We start from the raw sequence: 14,769 nt of genomic DNA, 5'->3' as shown, positions 1-14,769 counted from the left end.
ATAAAATGAAATAATTCTCACGACGTTTCGGCTACAACGCAAGCAGCCGTCTTCAGGTGAAGAATGAGACACTACCAAGCTTGGAGCTTATATATAAACTGGGTTGGAGGTGGAAGAGCGCCTTAACAAAAAGAATGTGCATATGAAGAGGAATTTAGCATATTCATGGAAAATGCGTAGGAGGTGGGCGGGGGGGGGGGGTTTCAAAGTCATATTATGCCCATGCATTATGCAGGATCAGCAGCACCAAGGGGGGGTGCAGGGAGTAGCATTAACAAAGGAAAGGAATGTTATTGATATGTAGCTGCAGTTACTAAACAACCACGTAGAAAACTGAAGTATAAACTACATAAAAAAAAGTATAAACTGCATAGCACCATCAGTATACTTACTATACTCTACAATAACCTGAGTTACTAACAGCAAGTAAAACATTACAATTCTACGTCGTAAAAATTATATAATATGCTTCCATCTAAACTTTATTCTCTTACATCACACGAGCATATACCGTACTATATACTGCCCCCTCCTGGAACCGCATCCGTGAACATAAAGCTGACCTGAAACACGGTAGGACAAACACCTCAGCCGTGGCAGATCACCAGAGGTGGGACAAAGTCATTGTTATGCAAGTCCAAGTCGAGTCGCAAGTCATCAAATTCATGACTCGAGTCTGACTCGAGTCCAAGTCACATGACTCGAGTCCACATCTCATAGGTGGGACAAAGTCATTGTTATGCAAGTCCAAGTCGAGTCGCAAGTCATCAAATTCATGACTCGAGTCTGACTCGAGTCCAAGTCACATGACTCGAGTCCACACCTCTGCAGATCACTGTTACAACTCAGTTGGCTCACATGACATTGACTTCTCCAAGACAGAGGTTCTCTGCAAGCCATCTGGCTATCATGAGAGATTCGTTCATGAGGCGATCCACATATACAAACACAGAGACAATTTTAACCGAGAAGATGGATTCTGGCTTAGCAATCATTGGAAGGACGTGATAAACCATTTCGATACACATTAGGGTGGGTAGAATAATACATAGTGTTATGTTGAAATGTATAAGGTATAGGGTGGTTTATAGTAATACAGTATATAATTTAATGTTGGGTTTATCTATGGCAGTATATAGTACGGTATATGCTCGTGTGATGTAAGAGAATAAAGTTTAGATGGAAGCATATTATATAATTTTTACGACGTAGAATTGTAATGTTTTACTTGCTGTTAGTAACTCAGCTTATTGTAGAGTATAGTAAGTATACTGATGGTGCTATGCAGTTTATACTTTTTTTTTATGTAGTTTATACTTCAGTTTTCTACGTGGTTGTTTAGTAACTGCAGCTACATATCAATAACATTCCTTTCCTTTGTTAATGCTACTCCCTGCACCCCCCCTTGGTGCTGCTGATCCTGCATAATGCATGGGCATAATATGACTTTGAAACCCCCCCCCCCGCCCACCTCCTACGCATTTCCATGAATATGCTAAATTCCTCTTCATATGCACATTCTTTTTGTTAAGGCGCTCTTCCACCTCCAACCCAGTTTATATATAAGCTCCTAGCTTGGTAGTGTCTCATTCTTCACCTGAAGACGGCTGCTTGCGTTGTAGCCGAAACGTCGTGAGAATTATTTCATTTTATTATGTTTTATTTTTATTATTTTATTACTTCCCTTCTACGTGACTTTACCGAAAGAACCAAGAAGACTTCTGGGAATTGTTATGTTAAGTGGCCAATGGGAATGTCATTTAACCAGAAAAGTAGCATAAATTATACATGTGTAGTGAGTCACTTCGGAGACAGTGATAGTAGGAGGCAAAACGTCTATTCTACACTCTAAACACTGTCCACACCGCGGGATGACTATAAACGGGTCAGAGCAGCCGGCACGCTGTCTGACCCACGACGCCGGAGACGAAGACGTCGCACGTTGGGTTCCATTCCACCCACAGCCCCTATCCAGCCTCGGGACTTCCCTTTTATGCCCCCCGACGTGGCCTGTCTCCGCCCTCGGTTACGCCCCCTCCTGGAACCTACCAGAAGGTTCTGGGCCACCTTCCACGTGTCCCCTGCCTGGCCACGCCCCCTTCTGGAACCCACCATAAGGTTTTGGGCCACCTTCCACGTGTCCCCTGCCTGGCTCCGCCCCCTTCTGGAACCCACCAGAAGGTTCTGGGCCACCTTCCACGTGTCCCCTGCCTGACCACGCCCCCTTCTGGAACCTACCAGAAGGTTCTGGGCCACCTTCCACGTGTCCCCTGCCTGACCACGCCCCCTTCTGGAACCCACCAGAAGGACCTGGGCCACCTTCCACGTGTCCCCTGCCTGGCTACGCCCCCTCCTGGAACCCACCAGAAGGTTCTGGGCCACCTTCCATGTGTCCCCTGCCTGGCTCCGCCCCCTTCGGGAACCCACCAGAAGGTCTTTCCCTCACGTGTCCCCTCGGTCATCTTTGCCCCACATCCTTTACCCCGGCCTATCACGTGCTCACATGCCCCCTTCTGCCAGCAGCCAGCGCCACACGCCCGAGTGACCCACTCCGTGGCATTGCAATGCTCTGCTGGCAGAATGGCTGCCACACCCGGCTCTGCCGGCAGGTCGGTCGTTACGCCAAAATTCCGTCTCTCTGTCAGTAACCAGCGCAACGCGCCGTCGTGACCCATTCTATGTCACTACACATGTTTAAAAACCACGCTAAACAACAGCAATTGCCATTCACCATTAAGTGATGTTGACATCGCAATGGGGGTTTGTGGCAGGCGAGGTGCAACTCAAGGTCACGTCCAATGGGTGAGGGCTTATTGGCAGGCAGTCGCAGGACAGACCCAGGTATCGATATCACATGGACATTCTGTTTGAAAGGTTTCTCGAACGAGGTAGTAAAACAAAAATATGTTAAAATAGTGTAGGAGCCACAGGGCATCCCTTGTCACATGCTGAAGGTGAACAGGCAATGTCTCTTGACTCATTGGGGCCGTCCATAAATGACGTCACGCGATTTAGAACGATTTTTGACCCTCCCCCCTTTGTCACACGGCGTCACAAAAAGGACACCCCCCCCTCAAATATGACGTCACAAAGCTCTGCCCCACCCCAAAAAAAATTTAAACATGTTCCAAATCGCTTTAAACTATTGGCATTGTAGTGCGTATTTAATGTGGCGCTGCACTCTGATGTTGTAGGAGAAAACATTTATCAAAAAGTCTATTTAATGAAGTAGAACGTGTTGTCTATTTATTTAAAGTTGCGCATTTTGATGTGACGTCACATTTCTCACCCCCCCTCGTCACACTACGTCACAAATGTCTGACCCCCCCCTCCCTAAGTGCGTGACGTCATTTATGGACGACCCCTTGTCACACCTCTCGTGTATATCAGCATGCCCACGTATACATGCTCATTCACGTGCAGGTAATCCAGCGGCCATATACTAACACATCCACATGCTCACACACACACACGGTATATACACAACCTCAAATACAAGCCACATTACACACGTTTACAAAGACAAAGATCCCCCGTATAGGATTCACATACTGTTGGGGCAAGTGCTGTCAGCGCTACTTGTACACAAACACTGTACAGTGCTTATATATGTGTACACAATCCACACGTACACACCCATAAACTCACTCGTCCCTTGGCCGAGAATCTTAACTCGTGTCGCCATGATCTACATCGGTGTATCGACGACGGGAAATACCCTGAAACACGAGGGGCACGGCACACGATGAGGTGTCTGGCCAACGAAACCACAACACCCGGCCGCCTTTGTCTACCCAGTGCTAATGTTTACTTACATTTTTTTTCTCTAAAGTTTGACGACGTGGGACGCTCAGAATCGGTTCGGATCATTCGTCAGCAATGTTGACCGCGAGCGGGAATCGAACTCGGGTCATCGGTCGTGTTGGCAGCGCGGTGCGCTAACCACGGCGCCACCGCTCCCCCACCACCCCCCACACTCGAACACTCCACGTGCAAAAAAGAACCCTCTCGTGTAGCCTCAACAAGCTGCTGGGACAAGTGCTGTTATGAAGAACGGCACCACGCCCGGTCGCCTTTGTCTCCCTCGTGGCGACGATTACACACCGCACCAGGTACTCATTTGAGGCCGAGTCGACCTAGGGGAGGCCCAGGGCCGTATAATCGTCACTGAGTTGTTAGCCGTGAAGCGGGAATCGAACTCGGGTGGCCGGGTTCGTAGCGCAGCGCAGCGATAACCACTGCACCACCGCTCCCCCCCACGCAGTGGCACATTCACATGGGGACGCACACACGCACCATGCCGCCCACCCGTGCCACATAAATTGAATATAAAAGTTTAATGAGGCTGAACGCTGTAGATATAACAAAACCACATCAAAAATACTCATAAATAAATATACAATAACAATGGCAATAATGAACACGATCACTGGGAAACGGCACAAGACGGATCGTGTGTGTTACAGACACGCACGTGTACACACACAGCACCACACGCCAACAATACACACACACAATACACACACACACATAATACACACATACAATACACACATACAATACACACACAATACACACACACACTACACACACACGTGTACACACACAGCACCACACGCCAACAATACACATACACACAATACACACACAATACACACACACAATACACACACACACACATGTACACACATACAATATACACACGTGTAGACACGGCATCACACACGTGAACAACACACACACACTACACACACACTACACACACAATACACACACACGTGTACGCACACACACACAATACACACACACACGTGTAGACACAATACACACACGTGAACGATACAAAAAAAACCTTACAACCTTAACAGACTGTTGGGGCAAGTGCTGTTAGCCAGCACCTATGAAGGCCGGCATGGCACAGGAGTGGGTGGGTGGCCAGCAACCACGCCCGGCCGCCTTTGTCTCCCCAGTGACGATGTTTACTACACACCGCACCGGGTGTGCAGTAAACACGACATCGATGCACACAAAGACAAAACACACGCGTACACATAGCATGTATACAGTATAGATAGACATGCACATACATTTATTTTGTCGGCGTGGTGTATTAACAGATATTCATCATCAGCCCTGGTAAATCTACTGCTGGATGAACGGCTCCCCCAGGCCGTCCTGTGATGTAACGATCCGTCTCGTTCCTGCACACGGGCTGATTTTAACACATTCGTCAATAACCCCGTGTGTAGCCTTAAAAGGAAGAATTTTTTTCAATAGATGACGTTTCGGAAAATGTCCCTTATCCATAGCACGTAAGGCCACACACACGCGCGGTGTTGTTGACAGATGTGTCGGGTTTTGTTAGCTGCGCTTTGTGCGCTTACTGCCAACGCAGCAGCAGCAGCAGCATCACCAAATATTTTGTTTTTCACAAATATCCACACACACACATGCGCCATCGACCTTATTACAATATATATAATACACACGGCTATATACATACCCAGACTGAGATACAGACACGTACGGGGTACATACAAGCAGACTACAGCATAATACAGATACATAAAGCACAGGTAAAGATAAAGATCTCCCGTATAGCCTTTAACAGAGTGCAGGGGCAAGTGCAGTTAGCGAGCACCTATGAAGGAGAGGAGACGGCGCGCAAGAGGCAGCGGTGTGGACAAACACCACGCCCGGCCGCCTTTGTCTCCCCGGTTGCTGATGTTTACATATCACACCGGGTACCCATATAAGACCGAGTCGAACAGATATTGGTGAAGGTATTGGCCAATGGTGTTGGCCGTGAGTGGGAATCGAAACCTCTCGGTCAAGATGATTTGTTTGAGTTCATGACCAGGGGAGTAACTCGAGTGGCCAGTCGAGTCGCAGAGTGACCTGGGGTCAAATCATTCCGGTCGCCGGGTTTGCAGCGCGTTGCATTACCGCTATACTAAACTAAACTATTTTTTTGATTTAGTTTAAAGGACGCCAATCACTTGAGATAATACATCTCAGTGGTCATGTTAATGAAGTTATTAAAAGTACAAATTTTCTTGCTGTGGATTTCACACCTGATGATGATTGCTGGTGTTGCAATCGAAACGTCGTGAGAATTGTATTGTTTTATTTTTATTATTGTATTATTTCCCTTCTACGTGACTTTACCGAAAGAACCAAGAATATATATGCAATTTAACGTGGTTAATGTGTCAGCCGCGAGGAAAGATATGCAAAGTAACGACGACGCGTTGTTACCGCAAGGGGGCGCGGGTTTCCGCGGGGATGTGAGAGTCGCGGATCGCGATTCGGGTCGCAGTTTAATTGTGAGCCCCCTATATCCACGTTCGAATCAGAATCCACGATATTGGTTATTTTTTGGGGGGGTTAGATCGCGTAAATATAAATGTGTCGTTAAACCCGCCACCACAGAATCAGAATATTTATCCTGGAGGAATCCGATGAGCTATGAAGCTATTTTCTTCTACAAGACGTCCAGTTAGAGACGGGTCTGCGAGTAACGTCAACAAAGAATAAACTCGCGCGACACTATTGATGAGAGTGACAGTATGGAACAATGATTAACTTCAAAGAGGTGGGCGAGAGCGGGTTGGAGTTATTTAGGGGGAACTGGACTTGATGATGAAAATTAGAACGCGTGGACCGGCAACTCACTTGCTGGAAGTCCGAAACGTGGCCGCTCGCGAAAGGTTCGGAAACTAGTGCCGGATTATCCCAGTAGCACAAGTAGCTACACATGTGAAGTATTGGAAAATGACGGCAGGAAACTCCTTGACGGGAACACACTTCTTTTATTAAATCTTGACTTGTAACGATACAACGCGTGGCCTCTCTTCTTCACAATGCGGTCACCATACAACGGTACAACTCGTGACCTCTTCTCTCCGCCCTACGCTTCTCTTGACTCTCTTAGATTCTGTGCTGCTGGCTCTCTGTGCCTCGTGTAGACTCCGCGCCTCGGCTACACTCTTCTCTCGTCTCGTGTAGACTCTGCGCCTCTGCTACACTCTCCACTCGCCTCGTGTAGACTTTGCATCTCTCTCTGGCTACACCGTATGCATACTCGGCTCGTGTAGACCTTTCTCTCTCTCTGGCTACACCGTATGCATACTCGGCTCGTGTAGACCTTTCTCTCTCTCTGGCTACACACTATACATTACTCAACTCGTGTAGACCGTTCTCTCTCTCTGGCTACACACTATACATTACTCAGCTCGTGTAGACCGTTCTCTCTCTCTGGCTACACACTATACATTACTCAGCTCGTGTAGACCGTTCTCTCTCTCTGGCTACACACTATACATTACTCAGCTCGTGTAGACCGTTCTCTCTCTCTGGCTACACACTTATACCTTACTCTCCTCTACTCTCCATTACTCTCCTCTCCGGGCTCTATCTCTGCACCTTCGTCTTCATTCTTAGATGGTTCCACTTCTGCCCCCCTACTCCTCTGTGCATCACCTTATATATCTCTTCTTCCCGGGAGACGGAGCGGATGCGGACCTCAACGTCGGCACCGCTCCTCAGTTACCCAATCACCACGCGCTATCTCTACGATCCGTTTCCGCCCAGCGCGTGTTTCCACTCCCCGACCAATCACACCGCGCTGCCACCCGATCACTCCCTCTCAGCGCGTCACCGGCACACAGCCAATCAGCAGCACTACCCCCACCCGCGCACTGACGCCTGCTCCTCCCCGTCAGCGCGCGTCACCACACACACACCCGTACATACGCGCTGGCACACGACGTATACACCCAGCGCGTATCACCACTACATCACCCCCTCCCACATAGCTCGCAGCCGGCCCGGCTGCTAACAACAACCAACCACAACGATAAGACGACAACCAACAAAAAAAAACCCGTAACCCCCCCAGTGTGCCCCGTAACATAACAACAACAACAACAAGAATAACTATGTACAGATTGACAATGAACACGAAAAGTCAACAATAACACGATACAAGCAAATTCCAAAAAACGAACGCGCCCCACGTCCCTGCGACTACACGCAGTGACGAGGCGCTCCAACTGCCCCGACTCCTCACGAGGCAGGTCATGCAAAGTAGCACGACCTGGCGCGAGTCCGTCTGGCTGGTCCGTCGTATGGGGCGGGACACTGACGACCGTCCGGCGGTTCCGGCTGCTCCAGACGGCGCGGAACGGGCCTGAAAGGGCCGGCCCCGCCGCGGAAATCCGGCCGCCGGTGATCGGCAGCTGTCAGTTCCGAGACACCTGGGAGCAGATCAGGCGAAAATACGTGTGGATCAGGCAGAGACATTTCCCCCTCTGGGTCGCCGGTCACGTCACACGCCCGGCCATCACGACACAAGGGGAGGCCATATGGAGGCGAGAACGGTTTCAGTCGGGAGGGGTGAACGTACCAACGGCGCTTTCCCCACTTTATCTGAACGCACTGGGGCCGTGCAACGCGCACGACCTCCACGGGTCCCCTCCACGGTCTCAACAATTTAGGCGACGTAGCCAAGGGTGCCTGAGGGCAATGCAGCCAGGCCCTGTCACCTGGTTTCCATTCGTGCATGGACACCTTCCGTGCCCGCAACCGTTCATTAGCAATTTGGCGAGCCCGCGAATTAAGCCGTGCGGCCTCCCTCGCCTCTGTCAGCTTGTGAATATTAAACTTAATATGTTCTGCCAAATTAGAATTAGTTCGTGGAGCGGACAGGCCAAGTTGCGTTTCCATTGGCGGGTCAGCTTCCCGACCGTACATCAAATAGAATGGGGAAAACCCCGTAGCTGCATGGGGGGCCATTCTATACGCGGCAAGGACTCCCGGGACCTGCAGGTCCCAATCTACATGTGCCTCGCACACCTGCTGGCACAGCATGGAAGTCAAAGTTTTGTGGAGTCTCTCCACCATCCCGTCTGTCTGCGGGTGGTACGGGGAGGTACGCACCTTCTTGGTACCCAACAGATCGCACACCTCTTGCAACAATTTACTCGAATTTTTTTTACCTTGGTCGGTCAGCAGGCGTTCGGGAGCCCGCTTGTCCAGGACATAGCCCTGGACGAAGGCATCCGTCACAGCCGCTGCCGACTGGTTAGCGAGAGGCCACGCCATAGGCCATCGGGTAAAGTATTCGACCCCCACTAACAAATATTTATTCCCTCTCGGCGTGACTGGGAAGGGCCCCAAAATATCGAGTGCAACGAGCTCGTTGGTACGCGAGACCTGAATAGATTGCAGCGGTGGATTAGCTGCCACGGGCGGTGGTTTACGCCTGGCGCACTCAACGCACCCCTTCAGAATATTTACCACATCACTTCCCATTCCCGGCCAGTAATAGTCACGCTGAAGCAGGGCAAGCGTCTTGTTAACTCCCAAGTGCAAGAGGCGTTCGTGTGCCGCCAAGACAACCCTCCCCCTCACAGCGGAAGGCACCACGAGTGCGTTCCGCCGGGACAAACTGTCCCATCTCAATAACATGCCCTGCTCAAGTACATAGGAGCCGGTACGCTCCTGGTCCCCCTCGGGACCCCCAACCTTGCGGCGCAATGCTAGCAGCGAGCTGTCCGCCATCTGGAGGCGGCCCCATTCGCTGAGCGACAGCGAGAGCAGCGAGTCCCGACCCTGAGAGGCAGTGGAATCATCCACGATCGGTGCGCCCGCTGTCGCAGCCAGTGCCCCCATCTCCCCCGCAAGCGTCGGTTTACAGCGCGCCGATCCCGACAAACACGCGCATTCATCACAAGGCAACAACCGCGACAAGCAATCGGCATTTGTGTGTCGCAACCCCTTACGGTACGTAGTCGTAAACTGATAGTCCTGGAGGACTTCCAACCAACGCGACAACTGGCCCGAGGGCTGGGCGACCCTCAATGAATACTGTAGCGCCGCGTGGTCCGTTCGGACCGTAAAGTGACGACCATAGAGATATGGCCTAAACTGCTGCACAAAAAAGACAATGGCAAGCAGCTCGCGACGGGTGACGCAGTAGCGCTGCTCCGCCGGAGACAACACCCTACTACCGTAGGCGACAACTCTTTCGACACCCCCAACGACTTGGGATAGCACCCCCCCCAATGCCCGTGTTGCTAGCATCCGTGTCCAGCAAAAAGGGACTGGCAAAATCGGGATAACACAAGGGTGGGGCACCCACCAAGGCGTCCCGGAGGGAGCGAAACGCGGCCTCCTCCTCCGGTCCCCATTTGAACTTCACTCCCTTCGCCGTTAGAGCGTGCAAGGGTTTTGCAATAGTGGCGAAGTGCTCAACGAACCGCCGATAATAAGAAGCAAACCCGATGAAACTACGCACGTCGGAAACGGACGTAGGTGTCGGCCACGAACCGACACAATCCGTCTTCGCGGGATCGGTGGAGATCCCCGAAGAATCGACAATGTGACCCAAGTATCTAACCGACCTACGAAGGAGGTGACATTTGGCCGGTTTAAATTTCAACTTAGCCGATCGCATTCGCAAGAACACCCCTCTCAATCGCTGGAGGTGTTCTTCAAACGTTTTACTGAAAACAATGACATCGTCCATATAAATCAAGCATGTATCCCACTGCAAGCCCGACAAAACCAGCTCCATAAGTCGCTGAAACGTCGCTGGAGAGGAGTGAAGTCCCATGGGTAACCGGTTAAACTGGAACAGCCCCCCTGGAGTCCGAAATGCTGTCTTAGGTTTCGACTCTTCGTCGAGCGGCAACTGCCAAAACCCCGATAACAAATCAAGAGTCGAAAAATATCGCGCACCAGACAATGCATCGAGGGACTCATCCATCCTGGGGAGCGGATACGCGTCAGCCACAGAGATCTTATTCAGGCGACGGAAATCAACGCAGAATCGCAGGGACCCGTCCTGCTTCTTAACCAGCACAATAGGCGCTCCCCACGGGCTAGAGGAGGGCGAAATAATATCGGCTTCTAGCATTTCGTTAACAGCCGACTGAACATGTTCCTTCTCCACGGGACTCAGTCGGAAGGGATTTAGCCTGACCGGCGCCGCATCGCCCGTTTCAATGTGATGGTGCAACAAATCCGTGCACCCAATGTCATACTTATGTTTACTGAATACATCAGAGAATTCAATGAGCAACTCGCGCAGCGCACCCAACTGCGCCGCCGACAAATCGTCCGAGGCGGCGCATAGCGAATGGACCCACTCAAGGTCTTCCCTTGGCTCAACGTTCCGCGCGGGGCTCGAGCCCACCTGCGCAACCAACCCATCATCCACAGGGACCCGCGCCGCGTGAGCCAGCACGGTGCCCTGCGGAATGACAGCTGGTCGCGACCCCGCGTTCAAAACCATCACAAACGGATCCCTGTCAGCCCGCACCAAAGTGTGAGCCACCGATAAATCAAGACCCCCGACAGCCTTGTTAGAAGGACCCAAAAGCATACTTTGTCCCGAAGCCTCCCTCACCCATGGTTTCCGCAACCGGAGGGGAATCAACATCTGTGAACCCGGGGGCACTTGCACGGTCTGCGTCGCCACCGCTTGTATCGTAGCGCACGCCGTCCGAATGTCAGTAGGGCCCGTCAAAAATGAAATCCGGCGACCCGATGGCAGTTCAATGCATCGTTGATCGATAAGAATTTTAATAGGCATTTTAGCCAAAAAATCAGTGCCCAAAAGACACGGAACTGCCAAAGAAGACGAAACGAAAACGGGTCCCGACAATTTGATATCTCCAATGCAAATGGACGCCCTAACCTGACCGATAATGCCCAACGATCCCCCATTAGCGGCGTAAAATGGCACATCCACTGGAAGCAGCGGACGACATTGGACTGGAAGAATATTATAAATGAGGTCCGATATAATAGTTGCCGATGCCCCCGTGTCCACTAACACCCTAATCTCAATCCCATCAATAGATCCCGTAACAACGGACGAACCCGCCGAAGCAGCCACAATTCTATGCCCCAATTCCGCCCATTCAATGTCTCCCTGGTCCCGGCCGAACCCCCCTCGCCGAACCGAATCCCCGAACCTTAACCGGCCCTCCTCCGCCGCAACGCGGCGTCCCATGTGTGCCGAATAAACAGGCCGAGCGTGTGAGGTGCCGCGACTTGCCGGGGATTGTAGAGATGACTTGGGCTCTCGGTCGTCGTCCAGCCGAGCTCCCATGGCGCGCTGCCGCGGAGCGCGGCACCCGGACGCCACGTGGCCCCGGAGGCCGCAGTTATAGCACGTGACGAGGGTCGGAGTAGATCTTGGTTGCTCCGACTTTCGGCCCGATCGCATAAGCGACCGGGCCCCCGGCCTCCAGTCCCCTGGTCGTCCCGTGGCGAACGCCTCCTCTCGTGGGCTGACGACTTGGGGTTCGGCGACCACCAAACCCGGGGCTGCGACGACAGCAGCGTTGCAACCAACGCCTTGTTTCCGTTGTAGGGCCTCGTGCGCTTGAATACTCGTGGCGACTCTCAAAGAAGAAATATCAATCTCGTCAGCTGTGTTGATAGGGACCCCCAGGTCCTGCGCCAACTTAAGCAGCTGCTCCAAAACCATCGCGTCTTGGCCCTCCTCGTCCATCCGAGGGAACGCAGCATCAGCAAGAGCCAGCAACGCCGTGCGATAGGCCAGCGCGGTCTCCGTGGCCGCTTTCCGTCTTGCGTAGAAATGATGGCGGCACGCCGAGGGAGGTCCGTAGACCCTGGCCAACAAACCCAGCGCATCCTTCAGCGTGGAGCGGTCCGACTTCCGTGCAGCCCTGAAGGCCGCGAGCGCATCGTCGTCCAGCATGGCGGGCAACGCCCGCAGCGCCGTAGCATCGGACCACGCTGACATCTCTTGATGCGCCAAAAACCTTCGCTGAAATTGGCCCCAGTCTCCGCCTTCCGCCTTGAAGGCTGACAACGTGGGCAGGCGCTGCTGAAAAATGAAGTCATCCGCCTCGTGGTTCCTCTCCGCCTCTCCGTCGGTGTGTAAGATGGTGGCTCCAGCAGCAGACGTAAAATGGCGGACCCCCTCGCGCGCTGATGACGTCGATGCGCGCGCTTGGGAACCCACCACCACGTGGCGCTCGCCGTTCCCGCCAAAAGTAGGCCCAGGCGCAATGGCGGGAATCCCCCATTCGTTTTGGCGTGAATCTTCGGGGCGACCTTGTAAAATGTCCCCCACCGTCCCCGCTCCTCCCGACGAGCTGATCTCCGCCAAGATGGACGCGGCGGCGAGCAGCAGCTCCGCCAGTCGGGAGTGCGCCTCACGAAGCCCGGCGTCGGTCCCCGGTCGCTCGGCCGGCGCCGTCGACGGATCCTGTAGCGTGGGCAAGTCCTCCTCCTCACCCCCCGCCACCAGCGGCCCCGAGTCGTCCAGGTTTTCCTCGCGGTCAATCCCGTGGGTCCTACGGGTCTTCCTTGTCTCCATGCTTGGAAGCCCGTTTCACTTCTGACGCCAGATGAAGTATTGGAAAATGACGGCAGGAAACTCCTTGACGGGAACACACTTCTTTTATTAAATCTTGACTTGTAACGATACAACGCGTGGCCTCTCTTCTTCACAATGCGGTCACCATACAACGGTACAACTCGTGACCTCTTCTCTCCGCCCTACGCTTCTCTTGACTCTCTTAGATTCTGTGCTGCTGGCTCTCTGTGCCTCGTGTAGACTCCGCGCCTCGGCTACACTCTTCTCTCGTCTCGTGTAGACTCTGCGCCTCTGCTACACTCTCCACTCGCCTCGTGTAGACTTTGCATCTCTCTCTGGCTACACCGTATGCATACTCGGCTCGTGTAGACCTTTCTCTCTCTCTGGCTACACCGTATGCATACTCGGCTCGTGTAGACCTTTCTCTCTCTCTGGCTACACACTATACATTACTCAACTCGTGTAGACCGTTCTCTCTCTCTGGCTACACACTATACATTACTCAGCTCGTGTAGACCGTTCTCTCTCTCTGGCTACACACTATACATTACTCAGCTCGTGTAGACCGTTCTCTCTCTCTGGCTACACACTATACATTACTCAGCTCGTGTAGACCGTTCTCTCTCTCTGGCTACACACTTATACCTTACTCTCCTCTACTCTCCATTACTCTCCTCTCCGGGCTCTATCTCTGCACCTTCGTCTTCATTCTTAGATGGTTCCACTTCTGCCCCCCTACTCCTCTGTGCATCACCTTATATATCTCTTCTTCCCGGGAGACGGAGCGGATGCGGACCTCAACGTCGGCACCGCTCCTCAGTTACCCAATCACCACGCGCTATCTCTACGATCCGTTTCCGCCCAGCGCGTGTTTCCACTCCCCGACCAATCACACCGCGCTGCCACCCGATCACTCCCTCTCAGCGCGTCACCGGCACACAGCCAATCAGCAGCACTACCCCCACCCGCGCACTGACGCCTGCTCCTCCCCGTCAGCGCGCGTCACCACACACACACCCGTACATACGCGCTGGCACACGACGTATACACCCAGCGCGTATCACCACTACACATGTAGTAGCTACGGGCAACGCACCCTCAAGGGCCCCGCGCTAAATGCTTTCAACCTGTCAATTCCGGTTCAGTGATTCTGCACTTGCTCTATTACAATAGTACTATACTGCCTTCAACTTTTATGAACGACTGGGTGTGTAAGGTTAGCGATTTATCGTATTATCTGGCTGTATAGCAAATGATCAAATACAATGCAAGTAAAAAACATTGTGTTTTAATTGTGTTATTTTTTAAATTTTAGGGCCCCTTAATAACATCATGCTACAGGCCCCGCATGAGCTTAATCCAGCAGTGACGGCAACCAACACTAAAAAGTGGGCACAGAAGCGCGGAGA

This window comes from Lampetra fluviatilis, chromosome 3 (assembly GCF_964198595.1).
Source record: "Lampetra fluviatilis chromosome 3, kcLamFluv1.1, whole genome shotgun sequence".
In the NCBI taxonomy this organism is placed as follows: Eukaryota; Metazoa; Chordata; class Hyperoartia; order Petromyzontiformes; family Petromyzontidae; genus Lampetra; species Lampetra fluviatilis.
The sequence above is the reverse complement of the archived record's forward strand: the minus strand, read 5'-3'. Positions refer to the sequence as shown.